We start from the raw sequence: 24755 nt of genomic DNA, 5'->3' as shown, positions 1-24755 counted from the left end.
CACTGACTCAAGTGGTGAGGTAATTGGAAAAGTTACTAAGAAACGAAGATGCCTGGAGGACAAAGCTGGGACTCAGAGGCAATTCTCCAAAGGAAGTTAAGTGTTTAGAGGGAAAATGCTCCTTGTGTTCTTGAAAGTAATGGGAGAAATTTATTTCAAAATTGCTTGTATTCCAGTGTCAGCCTGTGAAGGGAGCCCCAGAGGAAGTATTTTTGAAGGGAAGGTGCACAATGTGGTCCTCCCTGGTAGGGTGCGCCCTTGTTCAATAGGGTTGAGGGCAGAGCAGGGCGTGGCTTGTCTTGGCGTCAGTGTTGACGTTGGGGTAGACGTAAGTTTTCCCAGCAGCCCCCGGGACAATCGCGGCCCTTGAGGTTCACAGACCATGGGGGCACTAAGCAGTCGGATGATGTGGCTCAGGCGGGATCGTGCCCCAGAAGAGCCAGGTGCTGTTAGAGATGGGCAGGAGGCAGTGGAGATGGAAGCAGCAGTGGTGCAGGGGGAGGAGGAGGGTGAAGAAGCCCAACTCTCCACCAGTCAGGTAGGCCACAAGCGGAAGACAAGCCCAGGAGGGCTGCTGGCCAAAGCTCCTCGTAGGGAGAGGATCAAGGACAAGTCCAGGTCCATTTACCAGGCGCTCTTCCTGAGGGGTGAGGGCAGCGACATACAGATCCGTGCATTGGGGGAGGAGTGGAACTTACACAGGGTCTACCTGTGCCAGGCAGGGTACTTTGCTAGCATGTTCAGCGGCGCCTGGCGGGAGACACACATGAATACCATAGAGATACAGATGCCTGATGAGAACATTGATCGTGAGGCCTTGCATGAAGTTTTGGGCTCCTTGTACCGCGATTCCATGATCATCCCTCCCTGTCGAGTTGTTGCCATCCTGGCCACTGCCAGCATGCTACAGTTGGACGAGCTAATTCAACAGTGCAGGGAGATCATGAAGGACACTGTCAGTGCCCAGAGTGTGTGCAACTACTACTACTCAGCCGAGAACTATGGGCTTCAGGACATCAGAACCATTTGCCGCCAGTGGCTGTTGGACAACTTGATGACCCAGCGTAATGAGGAACTTTTGATGGAAGTCAGTCTGGATCTCATGAGAGAGCTTATTGCCTCTTCAGATCTCTTGGTGATGGAGGTGGAGATGGACATATACACCACACTGAAAAAGTGGACGTTCCTACAGCTGCAGCCCACATGGAGGGGCACCCGAAGAGCATTACTGCCCGATGCCAACTCGTGGTTCGCCAGGCATAGAGGGGAGTCAGAAGGTGCACCTTTTCTGGAGACTGAGCAGGGCAGAGCCTTCATTCCAGTGTTCCAGCAGCTGCGGCTAGCCTACATCATCTGTGATCTGCCATCCGCACACATTATTGACCAGGATGCACTGATCCCTGCCGCATGGTTGACCCCGGTATACAAAGAGCAGTGGCTAGCACTTCTTCGGGCTGAGCAGACAAAGGAGATTGGGCCTGTGGATGTCTATGTGTCTGACCTCCAAGGAAACAGCATGCGGTGTGGGGGCCAGCTCCAAAGAGATGAACAATGCAGCTGGAGGTGGGCAGGCTTTAACTTTGGCTGGGACCTGGTGGTGTGCTACAACAACCGTCGCATTGTATTCCGTCGCAGTGCACTGAACAAGTCCTGTGGTCTTGGGGTCAGCTTACTCTGGCAGAGAAAAGTTGCATTCCGCCTCCGACTTGTCTCTTTGGATAGGAATGGAAGAGCCATTTTTAGGAGGGATACAGAATATCAGATGCTTTCCCTAAGAAAGGATCAAGAACTAGAGGTAGTGAACCTAGAGAACCAAGATGTGGTCTTCCCCTTATACATGGCATGTAACTTCCTGTACATCCCCCGGGAGAGGGGCACTGCCCAGAGTGAGGACTCTTGCAAAAGCCCAGAAAGCTGAGCAGGTCTTCCCTCTGCTCAGGAGTGGGCAGTGTGCCCCAGATGCCAGCTGCCTCTATAACAAGGGGACTTGCTGATCTGTGATGATGCGCACAGGTTTTATTGAAGTGTAGGCCCTAACGCTTGAAACTGTTTACAGGGGCATAGGAGGAGCATACATTTCAAAGCCAAATCACCTCCAGAACTCAGTTGTGCTGTTAATGTGGCAACCTGTCCACCTGGTTTACCCTCCATCAACTGCCACATAATTTCTGAGAAGACAAAGACTAACGGACTTTAGAGAGAAGCTGAGCTTTACCTACTCTATTCTTCGTGAAACTCTTTAAAACATGGCTTTCCTGTAGTTCAATTAAGTGGATATTGAAGGTATATTCTGACTCCTCTTTCAGTTGGCACTTTTAGAGCTCCCATGCTCCGCTCATTAACACCACCAACACTGGTTTCATTCCTTGCCCCCCCCCCTTCCCATATTTCCTGCCAATGAGTGCACTGCTTACTTTCCGTAGTTTCCCATTGCGTGTACCAATGCAGACTACACAGATGTCTTCTTCGTGTTGGTTGGTCTTCAGTGAAAGATCATCTTGATGCAAATTGGAACTTACTTTAATTTTCATAGCATAATAATCCCAGAAAGTCATTTCAAAATTTATAAAACCGTACTTTGGAACTGGGTGGTAGGAAGCAGTTTGTTCTATGAGGATATTCTTTTACTAAATACATATTTGTGTGTGGCACTGTCAAAAATTATCTTTTCACCAGAAAGTGCTCTTTAAGCAAGCTCATGGTCTTTGCTCTTCAGAATCATTTGCTTTTCAAACTGTATGTGGGGGCTAGGTGGTGGACTGGTTCATGACTACTGGTAATTTAATTACTGTCACTGCTAATTTAAATACTGTCATTCTCTTGCTCCCTCCCAAATGTCCACCTTGTTTCTTTTCATTGAGTGACTGTGGTTAAAGAATTATTTAAAACTCTGTTTAAGAATTCATACACATAATAAACATATACTTTGGAGAAGTGTAAAAATCTACACCAAGATTTACAAATAAAAAATAACTCTACAAGAGTAGCATTTTACTGATTTGAAACCAGAATTTTTTATGGGTTTATATTTCTCTTCCCAATTACATCTTTTTCCTTTTCCACCCAGTTTAGAAATTACTCTTGACCTTCTATTCATTTTTCTTTCTTAAGCAGAAATGAAAGTCCATACCAAATCTTCATACTAATGTTAGGGTAGTACTTTGATAACAGTAATAGGAAGTGTCCCTTTCAAGGTGCCCTTGATGTACCCTTTGATGTCTGCCTTAATTTTTCATTTCCTTCCTGTCATGTTCCTTTATGCTCTGTTTGCAAAAAGTAAATCTCATTTTCATGATTTTAAATACAGTTGGGAATAGTATGTAATGTTTTGTATAATGGTAAAAGTAGGTTTATGCTTTACCACTTTTACTTCCTTTATGTAAATTTTTGAAGCAATTTCATCTTACGTTTTCCTGAACTGAATACCAGGATGTCGTTCCCTCAAAAATGAGATATCCTCGCTTTTGAAATTCAGAAACTACTCAGCTGAAAGTGAACATTGGCTGAAAGGTTGCTTCTGCTTTGTTACCCAGCCAACTTTTCAGTTTATTATTGCTATTTACAGTACTAGAAAGATGTTTGATGAAGTACAATGAATGGCATCTGAAATATACACATTTAAACTCACACAAACCCTGACTGCTGTCATTTGCCAGCTTGGGGCACTTATCTAATTCTAGATACTTTAGTATCTAATACTAGATACTTACTTTTCACTTTAAGGTTTTTAAAAAAATTATTTTGACTGCTAGGTCTGAGGTAGCATGCTTCCCACATGAATGCTCATTGTTTATAGACTCTCAGTAAAGGAATGCAAAAGCAGGACAAGATATACAGTTATGGAGATTCTACACAAAGCCATCAAACTAAGTGGGAACAAAGTATATACCGCACCAATCCTTAAGAATGATCAAGATTTTTTTTCCTGCCTTTGTGTTTTCCTCTCTGTTGCTACCTATCAGCATTTGTCTTGTTACCTGTCTGTCTGTGTCTGCATCCATGTCTATCTTTGTATGTCTTCATCTATTTTGCAAGTCTTTGTTTCCATCTTTCTCACCTTTATTTTCTGTGTCTGTCACTGTGTCTTTCTCCTTCTGGCAGTCTCTGCCTCTTTTTTTTTTTTTTTGTGTATGTGTGTGTATACACGTGTGTGTGCACACAAGCTCACATGCCCATGCTCACCTGCCTTTCTTCTTTTTAACAACAATAAGAACATACAGATTTTAATGTATGCCTAAGGCATGTACCGATTAGACTCCTATCATGGTCTCTATATGCCTACCTTTGTATCTTTCTCTTACTTCTGCCTATGTCTGCCTGTCTTTCTTTCTTGGACTTTATTTCTATCTATTTCTACCTGGTTCCTCCTGCCCCTTTTCTGTGTATACTGGTTTACCTGCCTTTAGTTTGAACAAATGATATATATATATATATATATATATATATATATATATATCACCATCCATGTTTCCATCTTTCTGACCAGCTGTTTCTATTTTTTTTTTTCCACCAGGCTGACCAGTCTCCAGATGCTTCCTTCCCGGGCACCATTTTATCTCTTCTTATGGTCTCTGCTACTTTTGTTATAACCAAAGACAAATTTGTACATTCTTTGCCAGTTGTTATCACACTAATATGCCAATTGAAGATCATGTGAAAGGAGTGAATCAGTTTTAAATTTTCTGGATATTTCGTCCCACACTCCCTCCTCCCCAGGAAAACTAGAGACATTGCATGCTTAATTTTAAATGTCTGAAAGACTTTAACATTATTCTGAATACACAGGATAATTTGTCACGTGTGTTTCTGTAAGATGTTTATATAAAACAGGTATGATGGTTAATGTCAGATCCAGCATTTGTTTTAACTTAAGTGTCAGAAGAACACCATGTAAGATATTAAAGATAATGGGAGGTTCATAAGGGGGGGGGGCCATATTAGGGTTCCTTAAAGCATCATAATATGATTAATGGTAGTTGGTGAAATGATCAGGCAATTTCTACTTGACTTGATTTTGTAATATTGAGAAAATTTCTATATCAAATTGTCATTTTCATATTTTACGTAATAGTATAATCAGGTTCTCCAAATCTTTATTGCAAACAGTTATTGTCCTTTTAAAATCTGTTTCTGAGAGACACGCTAAGCATTACCACTTTATGGATTTGGCAATTTTAGTGAATTTTTGAAATGTGTATACTTTGAGCCTTCATGATTTGTATGTACAATATTTAAAGCTGCACTAAATGTACCCTGAATTCCTCCCATGATCATTTAAGAATTTAAATGTGCAGTAGATTAGACAATGGGGGTATGGAAGGGAGGTATGGGAGATAGAGAAAGAAAGACAGTTGGATGTATCTGACATAATATTCTCATGTCCATATACAACACAGTGAATCCCACCATCATGTATATCCATAAGAATGGGATTCTAACAATAATGAGATATATTCCATGCTTATATAATTATGTCACAGTGGATTCTGTCATGAATAACTAAAAACAACCAATAAATAAAAGAGACTTAAAATCATTAAATATTTGTACATAATAATTTACATTTAATCTTTCATCATGACTTTTAATCCTTCATCATGACTTAGATTTTGCTCCTTAAAGATCAAGCATATAGATCCATTCAGAATTCGTCCCAATTATTTTTATATTTGTAGTTGGTTCTGTCATCTTACATCCGCTTCCAAATTACCTGATTTTTTTTTTAACTCTTTTTCTCTTGCATTAACCTTTCTTATTACTAGATTTTTGTATTTATTGCCATTGGATGGATTGAATGTTCTTTGCTGCCTTATTACTTGTAGTGGCTTGGAAGTAGGGTATGATACCATGAATACATATTTGTGCAAAGGATGACCTACCCCAAGTCAGTGTCCATTTGGACACAATTTAAGACCCCAACAGTCATTGCAAGTTAAAACTAAACTGGTTATTTAGCCTTGGAGATTGAAGGGTTGTGATAGAGCAGGAATCTAAGATCTACTGAATAGCATAAATATTCTTAATGCTTTATAATGCATAGTTTTCTTCATTTGATCATCACAAACGTGATGCCACGTATCCATTCTTATATCCTCATTGAACATGGGAAATGATTAAGTATCAGAGTGGTTAAGTTACCTTTCCAATATGACATAGTCGAAATTTCTGCATTGCGAATGTAAATCTAAGTCCCTTTTAGTGAATTTCAGCAAACTCACACCACTGCACATTGTCTTCAAAGGTAGATATATAAATGGTAGCCGTACGTGGCCTTTCACATCAAGCAGTTAAATTTGTAATTTTCCTGAAGATGCACAATCACAGGAAGATGAGATTTTATAGGTCTCAAACCACAATTTTTATTACATCTGCATAAAAACTGTCACTGCCATACACTGACACAGAACCTGTCCTTCATGGATTTGTTTCAGAAAAAAAAAAAAAAAAGGTAAACTAGGATGTATAACTTTCACGGGTTATGTGTCATCATTCATTCCACCTCATTGGATATCTGTGAACTGTTTATTTCTTAGAAGAGAGATGGTCTCCAGTGATTTCCAAATACATAGATATAGGAGATGTGTGAACAGTGCAACAAAAAAAATCTTGAATACTCAGAAACCTGTGTTCCTCAATATATGTTAGGCAATTTTTCCCAAACCATTCACATTCAGTGGTTTAACCAAATTCCCTGCTTAACAATCCCAGCTCTCACATGCTCACTCAGTCACTCACTCAGTCATGAGGGGCCTGAGAGCCTTAGCTTCTATATATATGCAAAGTAGCACTACTCTACCACCAGAAAAGACTTAGAGATAATAGAAAATATCATTGAACATGTGGTAAGTACTCAGTACATTAAGAATTGATTACTAATATTTATTTTACAATGTTTCACTGAAACATTGCTTGGTCAAATAATTTTTCTACATTGAGAACTACAGATGATGTTATGGGTTTTGCTTCAAACATCCAATGGAATTTAGAGAACTCAAGGGAAGTAAATGCTTTTTGCATACAATTCTATGCTTTCTCTTTTCATATATATATATATATATATATATATATATATATATATATATATATTTTTTTTTTTTTTTAATTTGTGAAAGATCCATTGTATTTTCTTGAATCTTCTCTAGCTTTGGTGAAACTCCCTATTCCTTTACTTTTTTTCAAGTGTTTTCATAATTTCCCCCTTAAGTGATTTAATGATGGCTGCTTCAAAAGCCTTGTCAGTAAATTCTACATATCTGTGTCATCTCAGACCACTCATGATCTTTTCTCATTAAAGTTGAGGTTTTGCTTGTTCTTGGCATGACAAGTGAACTTCTGTTGTATTTGGACATTTGGGGGTGTTACAAGGCTCTGTGTATTACTTAAATCTTCTGTCTCAGTACCCCTCCTCTGCCACTAGGCCAGAGAGTGGAGGAAGTTCACTGCTGCCAGTTGGAAGTGGAAATCCATGTTCCCCTCTCGGTCCATGTTGGGGTTGATACCCTGGGGGAGAAAAGTGCCTGATTAACGTTGCCCTACATGGGTTCCTTTGAAAGTGCATGAGGGTGGAAGGCTCGATACTCTTGGGAACTTCTTATTTCTCTTTGCTGCTTCAACAAATTGCCTCAAACCTATCCTCATTTAAAATAACACATTGTCTTACAGTTTTCCAGGTCTGTGTCACACTCATCAAAAATCCAGGTCTTATCAGGCCATGTTTTTTCCAGAAGCTCTGGGAGGATCTCTTTTCTGTTTACATCGATAGTAAGTGAATTTAAATTCCTTGTGGTAGTGGGATTGAGGTCCCTGATCTTCCTTCCTATATCTGCAAAGTAGCACTACTCTACCACCAGAAAAGACTTAGAGATAATAGAAGATATCATTGAACATGTGGTAAGTGCCTGAAAGTTAAGATCCATTCTGTTTCTATATACTACCATTTATAGCCTTTGTTTCTATGGCCACCTTTCTCCAATTGCAGAGCCAGCAATGAAGGACCAGGGTGCTCACATATCCCATCTCTGAAACCCGTTCTCTTGCCTCCCTCTTATACTTTGAGAGCTCATGTGACTAGGAGTCCTACTGAGATAATCCAGGAAAATCTTCATGTCTGAAATTCAGGTTATAAGCAGTAAAAATGCCACTGCAAATTTAACAATATTTTTCCAGGTAAGGTAGCATATTCACAGATTCTGAGGATTAGGCCATAGACCTATCACGAAGCCATCATTTTACCTATCACAGCACTGACTGTGATAGGTAAACTGACAGTCGTGACTCCTGTAGTCTTCTTCTGACATCATTCCAATGATGAAGGTGAAGGTTACCTATTTTTTGCCTAATGTGCATGAATGGCCTGGTTTCCCACCCAACTTTTAATGATACCACTCTAGTGGGGATAAGGAGGTTAGGACATATGATTTCAGCACTATGAGGGTAGAACTTTAAGTTTCTCATCCTGTGTTATTTGCAAGGGCCATATTGCAAGACCACTATTTTCCTCTGGTATGTCACAGTTCTTATATAAAATTTTCTCTGCTGCTAGGCTGTCTCTTTCATGATATTTTGGCTAAGGAGTTATATATTTTGGAGGATCTTTTCTTCTCTATGTCTGTTGTCCTTTCAAGGATGCTACATTTCTGGATCCAACGCTAGTCTGGGCTATATGAAAGAAAGATACAAACAAATATAACCAAAAGGAATGACCACCTTGTTTCACTGACTCCAAGTTCTCTAGCTGGTTGCCCTTCTTCTCAACACCTTCCATGCTCTTGTTGTTTATTTTATGTATACATCATTTATATGCAAATGTATAAGTAAATATATGTATTCATATATGTATATGTGTCTGTGTGTGTTTATTTATTTACTTGTGTGTTTATATTTGGGTGTTTTAACTGAACTTAGTGGAAGGAATGAAAAACTGCATCTTTGCCATCTTTTCTCCAAACCAGAAATATGTAAAATACTTATAAATATTATTGAAATATTTATTGTAATATGATTTCATCTTTAAATTAAATTATATTTTAATTTCATTTAATTATTAAACATTTTCAAATGTGCTTTTAAGATATCATACTTGACATTCATCCCTTTCTTCTAGGCTAATGATAGAATTCAGATGGAAGCACAACATAAAGCACTACATAAACTGGTTGTGAATTAGGGACATTTAATGGCAAATGATAACACAGGGAACACTTAAGAATGATTCAGATTAGGTTCACAGTACAGAAAATTTGCCTGATCACGAGTATGTGACCTTGAACTAATCTTCAGCCCCTTTGTGCTCACCCATCTCAAAAATGGACAAATAATGGTTCCAAGAGTACAGATGTGTGGGATAAATGGTTATTATATGTATTGTGGCTGGCAGGTACAAAGCACTGGCAACATACCCATTTTTTTGTGTCCCGTGATACATGTGAAGCTGCAGAGAATGCTAGAGAACAGACAAGGTAGATCTGATATTACTGAACTGAAAATGAATCCATTCTTACTTCTAGAAGAAATTTGAATGAGTTCTGGGAGAGGGACAGTGTTTCACATCACTGTGACTTTGGATTCCAAGGACATTTCAGAAACCTAGAAATCAGTGTCTCTAGATCCCATAGACTCTCTTGCCTTAGAGAAAAGGTAGGAACTGCAAAATTGTTAGAAGATGCTTTTGATTTAATCTCAGTTCACCTCTTCAGCTAAATGTAACCCATGCTCCACCAAAAGCAGCATTTTTTTTTACTTTTCAATACTATCGATGAATTGCAGTTTCTATTTAGCACACATCAAGGTGTCTAGGGATTTAGATAGTAGCACATCAATAGTCTGGCATGTGTGAGGCCCTAGATTCAATTCCAAGCACTGGAAAACAACAACAACAACAACAAACAAACAAACAAAAACTCTTACCAGTGTATATCAGGGCCCACAGAGGTTATATTATAGCTGCCTCACACTTTATTTTAGATGAGGATGAGAGAGAAACTCATAAGTGTTTATCTTTAACTTAAGAACTTCCCCAGCCTAAAGACATAGTAGTCTCTGTAGTAGGAAATCCACATATTAAGACAGAACAAGGGAATTTTCAAGCTGGTTATGCAGTCACCATTTCCAAAGAGCTTATAGAATCCAATCACCTTTCTAAAGTCAAGTCAGAACAATTAGTCAAACTTATAGCCTTGACTTGAGCCTATCTCCCACCAAAGGATAAAAGGGCTAACATACCCAGCAGTAGCATCAGATAAACCTTTGGTGTGTTTAATAATTTGGGAATGCTATGGATGCCTTGCTTCTTTCCCATTCCCTTCCACAAATTGGATGTGATTAAGCTAGAAGAAGTGTAAGCAAAAGGAGGCATTTTGGCTGAGCACTGTTATAAAGAGACTATTTCCACTCATGTTCAATTGGCTCAACAAATAGAAGACAATTTGATTATTCTGAATAATCTCTTCAAACCCTTGAGCTAATTTCTGTCATTGAGTACTATATTCTGTATTGGGAGAAATCTGCATATGAACCCAAATTAGAGGGATTATGGAATTCCCAAGCTTGGTGCTTGATGTCTCTAAGCTCTCCACTCTGAAGGTTGGTGAAAAACTTGCACACTGTGACCTATCACAGTAAACCAGCTTGAAAATTATTATTGTATATCATCGATGGGATGATTTTACTTGGATATCAGAGAGGTGCTCTCAGTGCATGCAAGACCTGCTTGCTTCTCTAAATCTGGGTTTCTGTGAAAGAACTGAAATTAAGGATTTTAAAGGCTGTAAGAGATTCTGTCTTTGATGGATTCCCTGTTTTGAGAGAGAACCATGCCATGTGTATTTTACTGCATTGCAGTCATACACTCAACAAATATTTTCTGAGCACCTAATGTGTGCATCTGGTTCTGTTTTGCAAAACAGAGATAAAGTGGTGAGCAAGAGATTCCAAATGACTGCTCTCTGAAATTTGCATACTATTAGGGGTTAGACGTTAAAATGTAAACACAACAGGACTTTCAGACCAATGGTCAATGGGATAGAAAGTGGCTAATTAGGACATGTGACATTTGAGCTTAGTCCTAATATAAACAAGAAAGATTCAGTCATATGAAAACCTGGGATAAAATGCAGTAGTCAGGTATGTCAAAATTAAGTAATGGGATATGTTCCATGTACAGAACAAAAGTTCTGTGTGGTGGTTTCACAGTGAAAGGGGAAGAATGGAGGTAGATAAGGAACTAATGGATTAATGCCTTCTAGGCCAAAGTATATGGACTAAATTTTATTCTTAGTTTAAAGAGAATCCATAATGAGATTCTATGCCAGCAAGTGATCAGAACCCATTTAGTCAGTCTGATATGTGGAGAGCAGACTAAGGCTGGGTAGAGCATACAATGACAATTTTTCAAGTTAACCTCAATTATCCACTAACTACTTATGAGTATAACCCTCAATTTTTGTCAGTTATTTTGTTGGTTGGTTGGAAAAAGTATTCCAAACAAGAATGATTATACTGATCCTGGGAATGTAGCTTAAATGGAATATCCTCAACTGAGAAGGACCCCTATCTTCCCTTCTATTTTACAACTGTCTTCATTCGCACAAAAGGGGCACAATAAATGATGTTCTAGAAGCCACACTGAACCATAATGAGGTCCAGATTCTTGGAGGTATGTGCCCAGGTGGTGGAAGAGAAAGATGGAGCCTGGGTAGCTCATGAGTATATGGAGGCGTCATACCCACCTTGAACTGATGATGTCCACATTTCTCCCATATGAGGAAGAAAAGCACATCGTTTTAGGTTGCTTATCCATTATTGTGTGCAAACAAGGCTAGACAGAACGGGTATAGGAAAGCTAATGTAGAAGCAAGAAATCCAGTCTGGGAAGACATTAGAGTAATCCTGGCTAGAGAGAAGGGTAGCTTTGGACACAGGCAATAGCCTTCAAGTTGAGACAGAGTAATAGAATGTTCAATATATTTTGAAGGTAGAGCCAATGAGATAATGTCAGATATTCGAAGTGAGGTGACTGTTGTTAACCTTCAATGAGAAAAGGACAATTTAGAGAAGAGAACATTTTGAAGAAAGTAGAGACTTTAAGTTTTGAACTTTACATTTCTGTGGGGTTTAGTAGAAATCCAGGTGGAGATGATGAGGTGGCACTTAGATATACCTCAGGGAAGAAGCCGAGGAGGAGACAATGGCCTGGTAGTCATGAGTATTTAAACTAGGATACAGGATGGTATCATCTAGAGTAAATGTAGGTAGAGAAGAGGGCTACAAATAGCTTCATGAAGTACCCTCACATTTAGAATATCATTGTGGTTACAAATATCACCAAAACGGACTGAAGAGGAGGGTTTAAGCAGACGAGCCAAGAAGGCAATAGAGAGAGGAATTGATAGAGACAAGGTAGGTGGCGAGGTCAGAAGGTGGGGGCAAAGAGATGGAAAAGAGAGATGGACAAAGAAACAGAGACAGTACAGCTAGACATAGATTGAGACAGATCTACAGGAAAAGAGAATCATAAGGAGATAAATAGAAATTGCGAGAGACACCGTCTGATAGATAATCTCTCTCTGTGTCACACACACACACACACACACACACACACACACACGTAGGAGAGTGCAGCATGCAAGACACAGGGACAGATACAGAGAAGACAAAGATAGAAATGCAAAGAGACACAGAGAGGTAGATTTTGAGTCAGAGACAGAGAGAGCAACAGACTGTAAAGCAGAATTGCACAGAGACAAAGAAAGCCAGAGAAACATAGAAGCCAAGGCATAGACAGAGGAAGCTAGTCTGCCTCTCTCTGAACATCTGTCTCTTTTTTCTTTTGTCTCTGACTCACTTTCAAGAGAGGAAAGAGCAGAACAAGTTAGTATGTGAAGCCAGAACCCTTGTAGAGTAGAAGTTAGGCAGACACAGAACACAAAGTTTCCCTAAGTATATCAGATATTGATCTCAGACAACCAAAACTCCTTTGTCAATTAGAAATCTAATGAAGAAAGTAGGGTACTGTGCAATACCATGAGCAATCTACATTGACCCAATATTTAACAGACAAAAGTTGCTAAGGAGTTATTTTCATTATGGTAAATGAAGACGAACCCATTATAAGGGATGAATGCTAAGGAAGTATTTGGACTTCATTTATAATAGAAAAAGGAGGACTGAATGTTTTCTTGTTGTGTTTGTTTTTTGCTTTTTATGTTTTGCACTGGGGATTGAACCCAGAGGTACTTTACCAATGAGCTACATCCCCACACCATTTTATATTTTGAGACAGGGTCTAGCTAATCTGCTGAGGGTCTAACTAAATTGCTGAGGCTAGCTTTGAACTTGTGATTCTCCTGCTTCATACTCCTGAGTCATGGGAATACATGTATGAGCCACCACTGAATGTTTTGTTTTAATTCATACAATGTAAAATTGTTATGACTACCACAAATGAGATCTTTTTTAAAAAAAACTTTATGATGCTTTGGCAATAAGTTTTATTCTGGATTGTTAAAAAAAGTTTTCAGTTGTTGGGCTAGGGAAGTGACTCAGTAGTAGAGCACTTGCCTGGCACTTGTGAGGTCTGGTCTCTCTCTGCAACACTGGAGAAAAAAAAAAAAAAAAGAAAAGAATGTTTTATTTGTCCAAATAACTTCCAGAAACTGGCTAGAATAAATCAAGCTGGCACCACACATGAGCAGACTTTAAACCAGTCTTGTTCTGAGTGTACTTGGTGAAACTTGAGGGTAACACTTAAACATAAACCTCTCCTTCCCCTCCAAAATTCTGAAGGTTGTGAAAGAGAGGCATGTGGAGCATAAGTAAATTTATTTTTAAAATGACAGATTAAACTGTATGTGTATCATGTACAACATACTGTGTTGAAGTATATGTATACATTACGGAGAGCTAAATCCAACTAATTAACATCTGCATTACCTCATAGCTTTAAATATTTTATTAATGTATTATAACTAAACATAATAGTGGGTTCATTGTGACATATTCATACATGCACATAACACAATTTGTTCCATTTCATTCCCCAGTGCTTCCCCTTTCCATCCCTTCCCTACTCCCCTGATTCTCTTGTTCTATTCTATTGGTCTTCCTTCAATTTTTTTTTATTTTTAATTGGTGCCTCATAATTATACCTAAAGTTGGGTTTCATTGTGATATATTTATATATGCACACAGCAAAAATTGGTCGAATTTATCCTCCACTATCTTCTCTTCTCCCTATATTGATTCCCTTCCTACACTTTAATGGCCTCCTTTCTATTTTTGTGAGATGTCTCATTTTATTCTTTCTTTCTCTATAGCTTTCACATGAGAAAACATTTGAACTCTTAATCTTATTGTTTTATTTCACTTACCATGGTGTTCTCCGGTTCCATGTATTATCTCCATTTACATTACAGAATTTCCCTTTGTCTTTAAGATGTCATATCCTTCCCTCCCCTTTCCTTTTTTTCCCTTTTATTAAACTACCTTCCACATATGAGAGCAAACATTCAAACTTTTAGTTTCTTGGTTTGGGTTATTTCGCATAGCATTATATTCTCCATATTCATCCACTTTACCAGCAAATGTCGTAATTCATTCCTTTTTTTATGGCTGAGTAGATCTCTCTCTCTCTCTCTCTCTCTCTCTCTCTCTCTCTCTGTGTGTGTGTGTGTGTGTGTGTGTGTGTGTGTTCTTGGTTATCAACATTCTCACTGGAGAAAGATGAAATCTTGGTGTGTAGTTTTGGCTTGTATTTCCCTGATTGCTAGAGATGTTGAGCTTTTTTTTTTTTCATATATTTGATGGTCATATGTTAGTTTCCTTTGAAAAGATTCTGTTCGGGTATTTTGTCTACTTATGGATGGGGTTACATTTTTTGGTTTTAATTTTTTTGAGTTCTGGTTATATTTGTGCTGTTTATCCCAGTTTGGAGGACTCGCTAGACAAGAATTTCTCTCTTTTATTTTTTTAAGAGAGAGAGAGAGGGATAGAGATATGAGAGAGAGAGAGAGAGAGAGAGAGAGAGAGAGAGAGAGAGAGAGAGAGAGAGAAATCTTTTTCTTTAGATGGACACAACACAATGCCTTTATTTTTATGTGGTGCTGAGAATTGAACCCAGGTCACACCCGTGCTAGGTGAGCGTTCCACCACTGAGGCACAATTCCAGCCCCAAGAATTTCTCTCTTTCTTTAGGCTCTCTTTTTAGGCTCTTCATAATTTTCATTCTGAAAAGAAAATTTGCTTTTTAGTTTAATGGTATCCTATTTCTTGATTCTTGGTTGTAATTTTTGTGCTTTGGGGGTCTTGTTAAGGAAATAGTTGCCAGCACTTATATGATAGAATGTTGTCCTTATGTTTTCTTCTAGCAGTTGTAAATTTTCTTTTCTGATTACTAAGTCTTTGATCCGTTTCAATTTCAGTTTTGTGTTGGGTGAGATATAGGGGGTCTCGCTTCATTTTTCTACATAAATAGCTCTCCAATTTTTCCAGCATCTCTTGTTACAAGGCTGTCTTTTACTCAAAGTATATTTTTGGCTCCTTTGTCAAATACCAAATATATGTATGTATGTATGTATGTATGTATGTATGTATGTATGTGGATTTGCCTCTCTGTATTATATTCCTTTCCATTGGTCCTTCTGGTAATTAATAACATGAAGCTTTTGTTACAATAGATCTGTATTTTAGTTCCAGATCAGGTATTTTGATGCTTTCTGCTTCAGTTTTCTTGCTTAGTATTTTTTTAAATATTATGGAACTGTTATGATTCCAAATGAATTTAAGAATTTTTCATTCTGAGTTCATTAAATGTGTGTATGGCCTTAGGTAGTATGGCCATTAAGCAAAACTGATTCTATCAAAGAATATGGGATGTCTTTTCATCTTCTAAAGTCTTCTTCAATTTCTTTCTTCAGTGTTCTATAATTTTCATGGTAGAGCTCTTTTAGTTCTTTGATTAGATCAATTCTCAAGGTTGTTTTGTTGTTTATGTTTTGTTTTGTTGTTTTTGTTTTGTTTTGTTGTTAGTGTGAATGGGATGGCTTTTCTGATTTCTTCCTTGGCTGAATCACTGCTGGAGCAGAGGAAAGCTATTGATTTATGGGTGTTGATCTTATATTCTGCTGCTTTGCTGAACTCATTTTTAAGCTCTAGATGTCTTCTGATAGACTTTTGGGTCTACTAGATATAGGAGCATATCATTGGAGAACAGATATTTTGACGTCATTTCCTATTTGTAGCCACTTGATTTCCTTTCCTTCCTGATCACGTTTGCTAATGTTCCAAGAACTATATTGATTAGGAGTGGTGAGAGTGTACAACATTGTCTTATGCCTAATTTTAGAGGGGATGCTCTTAGTTTTTCCCCACCTAGTGTGATGTTGGCTTTGGGTTTATCATAAATGTCATTTATGATGTTGAGGTAAGTTCCTTTGACCCTAGCTTCTCCAGTGTTTTTAACATGAATGGGAGCTAGATTTCATCAAAGGCCTTTTCTGAATCTATTTTGAATCTGAGATGATAATGTTATTCTTCTCATTAATTCTGTTTAATCTTTGAATTATGCTTATTGATTTCCATATGTTGTATCACCCTTTCATCTCTGGAATAAAACTCACTTGGTCATGGATTATTATCTTTTTGATGTATTGTTATATTCAGTTTGCTCATATTTTATTAAGGGTATTTGCATCTATGTTCATCAAGCATATTGATCTGTATTTTTCTTTTCATTATGCATCTTTGTCTGGTTTTGGACAAGTGTTATACTGGCTTCATAGAATGAATTTGGGAGTATTCCTCCCTTCCCTTCCAATTTCATGGAATAACTTGAGAAAGACTGGTATTTGTTGTTCTACTAAGATCTGGGAGACCTCAGCTGAGATTCCATCAGGCTTTTAATTGCAGTTTCAATTTTTTATTTTATATTGGTTGGTTTAAGTTTGTTATATCTTCTTGACTAAATATTTTTCTGGAAATTTGTAAATATCTTCCAGATTTTCCAGTTTATTAGAGTGTAAATTTTTAAAGAGGATCTAATTATCCTCTGGATATCAGAAGGTTCTGTGATATATATATATATATATATATATATATATATATATATATATATATATATCTCCTTGTACATGTCTGTTATCTTTGAATCTTCTCAATCTTTCAGCTAGTTTGACTAAGGGTTTTTTCCTATCTTTTCAAAAACTCTTCTTTGCACTGATCCTGTGTACCGTGATGTTTGTTTGTTTGTTTGTCTGTTTGTTTGTCTGTTTGTTTCCAAATTCATTGATTTCTGCTCAGATCTTAATTACTTCCTGTCTTATTCTGGTTTGGGGCTTAGTTTGTTCTTGTCTTTCTTGGGCCTTGAGGTCGAGCATAAGCTTATTTATTTGGAATTTCTCTGATTTTTAATGTATGTACTCAGTGCTATGAAATTTTATCTTAGAACTGGTTTCATAAAGTCCCAGTAATTTTGATCTTTTCTATCTTAGTTCTCATTCATTTCTAAGAATTTCTTGATTTTTATGATCATTTCTTGTTTAGTTCATTCTTCATTTAAAAGTATATTCATGTGTTTATATGATTTCTATTCTTTTCTTTACTGTTGATTTCTAGTTTCATTCCATTGTGCTCTGTTAGGATACATGGGATTACATCTATTTCTTTTGTATTTGCTAAGATTTGCATTGTGGCTTAGAATATGATCTACTTTGGAAAAAGTTCCACTCACATCTGAGAAGAAGCTAAATTCAGTTGTTTTGGAGTGAAATATGTAGAAATCCTTTAGGTCCATTTGATTTATAGTGTTACTTGTTTAGAGATATATTTATTAGCTTTATGTTTTAGTGAGCTGCCTATTAATGATAAAGGTTATTGAAATCACCCAGCATTATTTTGCTGGGGTCTATATTGAATTTAATATTTTTTTTCTTTTTTGTATAATTAGTTGTGTTGATATTTGAGGCTAAATGTTTACTATTATTATATCTTATTGTTGTATTATTTCTTTTACCAGGATACAGTGGCCCTCTTATTTCTTCTTACTAATTTTTGCTTGAAATCTTCTTTGTCAGATAATCTACTCCTGCTTGTTTTTATGGTCTACATGCATGGGATATTTTTACTATCCTTTAATCTTCAGCCTCTGAGTGATTTCACCTATAGGTCGGGTCTCTTGTAAACAGCACATATTTGCTTCTTGTTTGTTTTTATTTGTTTGTTTGTTTTTGTTTTTCGTCATTTTGATTCATTCTACTAATCTGTACCTTTGAGTTAGGGAGTTGAGCTGGGTAACATCCAGCATTAGTAAGAATATGTGTTTGGTATTTATTGCCATTTTGTATATTTGCTATATTTTATCCTGTTTTAATTTTCATTCAGTTGGTTTTTCTTCTATTGACCTTAATATGTTTGGGAGCTTTGAGATTTTATTTTCTTTTCTCTTCTCTGAGTGAAGATTGTCTTTGAGTGTTTTCTGTAGTGCTTGCTTGGTACTCATGAATTCTTTTAGTTTATTCTTGTCATGGGAAGTTTTTATTTTCCCCTTGAATTTGAAACTGAGTATTGCTGGGTATACTAAACTTTGCTAGAAACTTGTTGCTGTTGTTGTTGTTGTTTTCTATTAGGGCTTGAAATAACTCAATCCAGGCCCACCTTGGTGGGTATGAGAAATCAGAAGTGAGCTTTATTGCTGTGCCTCCAAAGTTGACTTTATGTTTTGTACTTGCAGATTTCAATATTCCTTCACTATTTTCTATGTTTAGCTTTTTGATTATGATATGTCATGGTGAGCTTCTCATTTGAAAAGGTCTATTTGGGGAATAGAAGCCTCCTGCATGTCAATGTCTATATCATTGCCAATGTGGACATTTTTTTCCTGCAACTTTCTCATTGAAAATGTTTTTTTTTTTTTTTTAATTCCTTTAGTTTGAATCTCCTCATTCTCCTCTATCCCAGTGATTCTCAGGTTTGCTCTTCCAATGTTGTCCCAGAGCTCTTGTATATTCTGGTCATGTTCAATATTTTTCCTCTTATTTCATTTTGCATACTCAAGATCATATACCCTGTCTTCAAGGGCTAAGGTTCTATTGTCTATGCAGTCTTGTCTATTAGTCATGCCTGTGCGCAAATTTATAATTTGATTGATTGTGTGTTTTCATTTGCAACTGTTCTGCTTGATTTCTTTTCACTAATTCTAGTTCCTTATCTTGTCTTTCATTTACCATAATTTCTCTCTTATTTCCTTCCCCAGATCTTCTTTAAATTCACTGAACTTTTTAATAATCATTTTTTTGTAATCTTTCTCTGGGATCTTCTCCACATCACTATAACTAAGAACCTTTTTGTTGGCAGGGGGACATGGCTTTTAAACTTTATGGGGAGATTTGTTTACCTATTTCTTCATGTTTTCAGAGTTCCCAGACTCTCAAATCCATTGAGGTAAATTCCCCTACTTCTATTTTCTGTCTCCTTTTGTTTGTAATTGTCTCAATTGTTCTGAAACTTCTCTCTGTTTTTGATATATGAGTAGATGCCAAGGGTGGAAACTGAGGTCCCCCTCAGATTGTTCCTCCTGGAACACTTATTGGTTTTCTTTGTAGTTTTAAACTGCATTTGTCTTCTGATTAGTAATGCTGAGCATGTTTCCAAAGTACATGTTTACGATGCAAATGCTTTCTTTTGATAAAATGTCTTTTCATGTCCTTTACTCATTTTTATCATTATTTGCTTTCTTGCTACTAGACTGAGTTCTATGAATCATTTGAATATTAGCCCAGACTGACTTGTGTAAATCTTTTGAATATTAACTGAGTATCAGATGGGTAGTTTGGACATATTTTTTTTCCATTCCATGGATGCTATTATCATTTTGTTGGATGTCTCTTTGTGTGGATGCTTTCTTATTTAGGTATAATGCCATTGGTCTATTTTTGCTTTTGATGCCATGTTTTTGGTGTCATTTATAAAAAAATCATTGTCCATAGCAATGTCATAGAGCTTTACCCCAACTGGGTTTTTCTCTGCTTTTATATTTTTCTTGGGAGAGAGTCGTGTTATATCTAAGTCTTTAATCCATTCTGAGTGGATTCTTGTTTAATGGCATGAGTTTCTATTCTCATTCTTCATTGTGAAATTTCAGTTATCACAGTGCCATTTATTGACGTGAACATCCTTTCTCTATCATGTGATCTTGCCAACTTTTTCAAACATCATTTTGAGGCAAATGTGTGGGTTTATTTCTGGGTTGCCTATTTTGTTATATTTGTCTTAGGTGTCTGTTTTAATGGCAGTGACTTTCTGTTTTGGTTGCAACCATTGTGTGGGCCATTTTGAAGTTAGGTAGTGTAATGGCTCCTGCTTTGTTTTTCTTCCTCACCCCTTCATGATTGCTTTAATCCATCTTACCTGGTTCCTTTTGAATCTTAAGATGCATTTTTTGTTTGTTTGTTTCTATTTCTTGAAGAATGTCATTGCCATTTTTAAATGAACTGTGTTGAATCTGTAGATGACTTTAGACAGTATGCATATATTAACATTAACTTTTCAATCTATGAATGTGAAATATATCTCCATTTATTTCTTTCCTCTTCCAAATTTTCACCAATGTTTCATGGTTGTCAATGTAGAGACCTTTCATCTCCTTGTTTAAAATTTATTTCTAAGTATTTTATTTTTGAAGCTATTGTAAATGTGATTGACTTCTTGACTTCTTTCTTCAGATTTCTCACACTCAGTGTATAGGGACACTACTGAATTTTGCATGTCGATTCAGAATCTGTCACTTTTACTAAATTCATTTATAAAATCTGACTGGTTTTAGTAAAATAATTTGGATATTTTTAATATAAGATTCTGGTTATCTGCAAATATAGGCCATTCAAATTCTTCCTTTACAATTTGTAAGGTATTTTTCTTCTCTCTTGCCCAATCACTCTAACACTTCTGCTACTATGTCAAATAGATACAGCAAGATTTCCATTCTTGTGTTGCTGTGGAACATAGAGAAATATTTTGTCCACATTGAGTATCATGTTAAATGTGGGTTTATCATAAATGATCTTATTGAGTTGAAGTACCTTTCTTCTGTAACTACTTTGTTGAGGCCTTTTATTATGAAAGAATGTTGAAGTTTTGAAGACACACACAATTTAAATTGATGACTGACATTGCTCTACTGGAGACCAAAGCTGGTTTGTACAGCTAAATCTAGGACAGCTATGACATCCTCAATAATATTTATAACTTAAGACATACCACTCATGGTGTTAAGAGACCATATTACTCCAGTTTTGTTGCTATAACAAACTATATGAGATTGGGAACTTTATGATGAAAAGAAAATTATTTAGCTTACAGTTATAAAGCTTGGAGAGCATGCCACTGACTTCTGATTGGCTCTGTTGAGAACCTTCCTGCTCCGTGACAACATAGCAGATGACACTGTAGTGACAGCACGTTCAAGAGTGAGAGAACACAGCAAACCAGGAAGGAAAAGGAATTCAAGCGCAAGGTTCACTCCCTTTATACATACTCTCTCATGTGCTAATCACTTCCAACAGTGACTACCTCAGTGACCAAATTACTAGGCATTAAGCCCACCTATTTTGGGTTCCACCACTTCTCAATGTTACCACATTGAGGACCAAGATTTTTAGTACATGCACTTTTGGAAGTCACACTCAAATCTTATCCAAATCATTTTAGAAACCTGGCCAAAGAGAAGCATTGCAAAGAGAACAATGAAGGAAACCCTACTAGATGGCAAAAGTAGAATATATTAAATAATATGGTGCTTTGTTATGGTTAGATAATAGATATCCCACCAAAGGACATGTGTGAGACAATTTAAGAATGTTCAATAATTGAGGTATGAGAACCTTAATCCAATCAGAGCATGAATCCTCTGATAACAATTAACTGTGTGATAAATATAAGCAGGTAGGGTGTGGATGGAGGAGGTGAGTCACAAGAGTGTGTCTTTGGAATTTAGTTTGTAATGAGGAGAGTCTCTCTCTCTCTCTCTCTCTCTCTCTCTCTCTCTCTCTCTCTCTCTCTCTCTCTTTTCCTGGTGCAATGTCCTGAACTTCCTACAAGATAGGACAAAAAATACACTTCATCTTTCCTTCCTCCTTTCTTCTTTCCTTCCTTAGTTCCTTCGTTCCTTTGTTCCTTCCTTCCTTCCTTATTTTATTCCTCTTTTCTTCCTCCTCATAAGATATTGTCTATTTACTAATAAAGGGCGTTCTAGAATAATGCATCAGTCATAAATTTGTGATAGTGCAAAGTCAATGTTATAGATGGTGTTCAAATTCACTATACTGAATGGGCTCTCTAAGGAAACAGGAGGAGTTATAAAAGTGAGGTGGTACAAAGATGGAGCTTGGGAGTCATTGCATTTAGAGTTCAAGAAAAAAAAAAGAAAAATATGGAAGGACCATTCAGCAATCCCGAGCAACATCAAGAGAAGAAGCCAAATGTAGAAAAGGTTTTGAGGAGGAGGTGGTGATCAATTGTCTCAAATGCACTTGAGATAGGTAAGATGGGTACTGAGGAAGCAGCTTTAGAATGTAGCCACATATAGAACATTCATGACATCAATGCAAGTAGAGCAATAGGAAGAAAGCACAAATGATATGAATTTAAGTGAGATTTTGAGTAAAAAGCATTTGAAGTAAGTAAATACTGAAAAGTCATTGAGGGATTTTCTTCACAAATGGGAAGATGTACATCATGTGGTAGCTGAAGGGGAAAGTGGGGGTTATAGCAGGTATGTTTAGAATTATGGGGAAATAAAGAAGGAAAATTGATGGTACATGAGAGGGGAGAGAACATGTAAAGTGAAATTCCTTGGATAATTGTTAGGTGAAAATTACATGCAGACACACATTATACATTTACTCCGTCTTAATATGAACTGACATTGTTATATTCTATATGGGATGATGGTACAAATTGAGGAAACATTTTATTTTAGTTTAGTTTACTTTCAGAGTTAAATTAATAATAGTTTACCCTTTCAGAAAACCATGCCACATCAGCTACTGCAATTTGTGGTATTTAAGTGACCAGTAATATATACGAGACCTGTGTTTTTACTTTACAGTGAATCTTCTGAGTAGGTACAAGGATAAGCTTTTTCTCATTTCAAAATAAGTAAAATCACTGTACTTAACTTTTAGCACTATTAGGAGGATGTATTGAGCCCCAAACTTTAAACAGTTCTTGGCAAATACAAAGCACTAAACATTTATTAACTATTATTTCTATCATAATAGCAAGTATAGCAATCAATTCCATCATAACCACCATCACATCATAATCATCATCATCATAGGACTCCAGAAGTTACAAGTTACTATGCAGTATACTTTCAATGCTATCTCCAAGATAAAAAAAAAAAAATCGTTTATCTCTCAATTCTCTTGGGCAACAAAAGACAAACGTGAATGTCAGCAGGTGTTCCTTAAATAGAAAATTTATGAAGAGGCCCAATGCCAGAATGATGCAGGGGTAAGTTCCCAGAAAGAAGATCCTGTATATATAATCAATATACTGTTGTAAAATCTGGGAAGCTCAAGTTTTTCTTCTTTGGGAATTCATAGCATTCTCTTCTTCCCCTGTGGATTTCCAGGAAACCTTTTGTTGTTGTTGTTCTGGAAAAGTATCTTCCTGTACTTAGAATAATTTACTCAAACCCCCGTATTCCTGGAGAAAATATATTCCTCATTTAAATTTAATGATGGCATTAGTGGAAAGGAAGAGAAACACTCTACTTCTTAAAGGTCACCAGAAAACTGGCAGTAATATGTTAGTGTGAACGTTTACATAACTCTGGGCACTGAACAAAGGCTTGGAGAATACCAGGAAGAATTTATATAAATGACTGAATATCATACAAGCAGTATTCTTTTTGAGTATTTGAACTTTTCCTATTTCTACTTCACCCTCAAATTTATGATAGCCTTCAAAGCCAACAACCTGTCATCACAGTGGAAACAAGCAGCCTGATGCCTGACAGAAGGGATAACAAAAGGTTGGAACTCAAAGAAATAACCTTTCCCGAGATTACCCCCAAAGCCACCACTCATGAAGTTTTCTTCATTTTATTGACTCAGAAGTGTTTCTACAGTGGGAAATATTTTTCCAAGTTGTAAAAGTCAAAAATTACTAGAGGTAATTTGTTGTGATCACAGCGGACTGTCTCAATAGATAAATAGCTAGGGAAACCCATAGTAAAACAAAATGCTGAAAGGGAGTTGTGGGAATTGAGGTGTCTACATCCATAGGAACTTGGACAAGTTCCTACATATGATTGAAATTCTAAAAGGGCTGGCATATGCATAGGCTTGTGTCCATGCTAAAGACCTTAAAGGACCTTAAGCTCTCTATTCAAGTTGAACATGAAATTCTGTACAAGTACAAAATGAACACTAAAATGGAGCTGCCAGTTGCTTAGGCATGGTGGAAGGAATGTACCAAAACTTATACAGAGCAACTTGGCTGACTGGGAGACTAGTTGGTCTTAGACACAAAAGCAAATCCTCGCCCAGTTATTAGTTGTTTGCTAGCTAACACTAAACAAGGGCTTCAGTGGAGAACAGAATAATGATGTTCAACTCTTTTGTCCCATAAGATTAATGGCCATTTGTATGTGTTCTTTTGAGAAATATCTGTTTGTTTCGTTCCTTTTTAATTTTTTAAAATTTATTTTGTTGACAGGTAAAGTGGCACACACCTGTAATCTCAGTGACTTGGGTGGTTGT

At 36.9% G+C, this 24755-nt stretch overlaps 1 pseudogene; it reads left to right on the top strand.

Moving 5' to 3' along the window:
- Nucleotides 1–382: 382 nt before the first annotated feature.
- On the top strand, nt 383–1918 carry LOC114081102 (germ cell-less protein-like 1 pseudogene; annotated as a pseudogene).
- The last annotated feature ends 22837 nt before the right edge of the window (nt 1919–24755 follow it).

Source organism: Marmota flaviventris, chromosome X, assembly GCF_047511675.1.
Source record: "Marmota flaviventris isolate mMarFla1 chromosome X, mMarFla1.hap1, whole genome shotgun sequence".
Lineage (NCBI taxonomy): Eukaryota > Metazoa > Chordata > Mammalia > Rodentia > Sciuridae > Marmota > Marmota flaviventris.
Note: the sequence above shows the minus strand (reverse complement) of the source record. Positions and strands in the feature narration are given on the sequence as shown.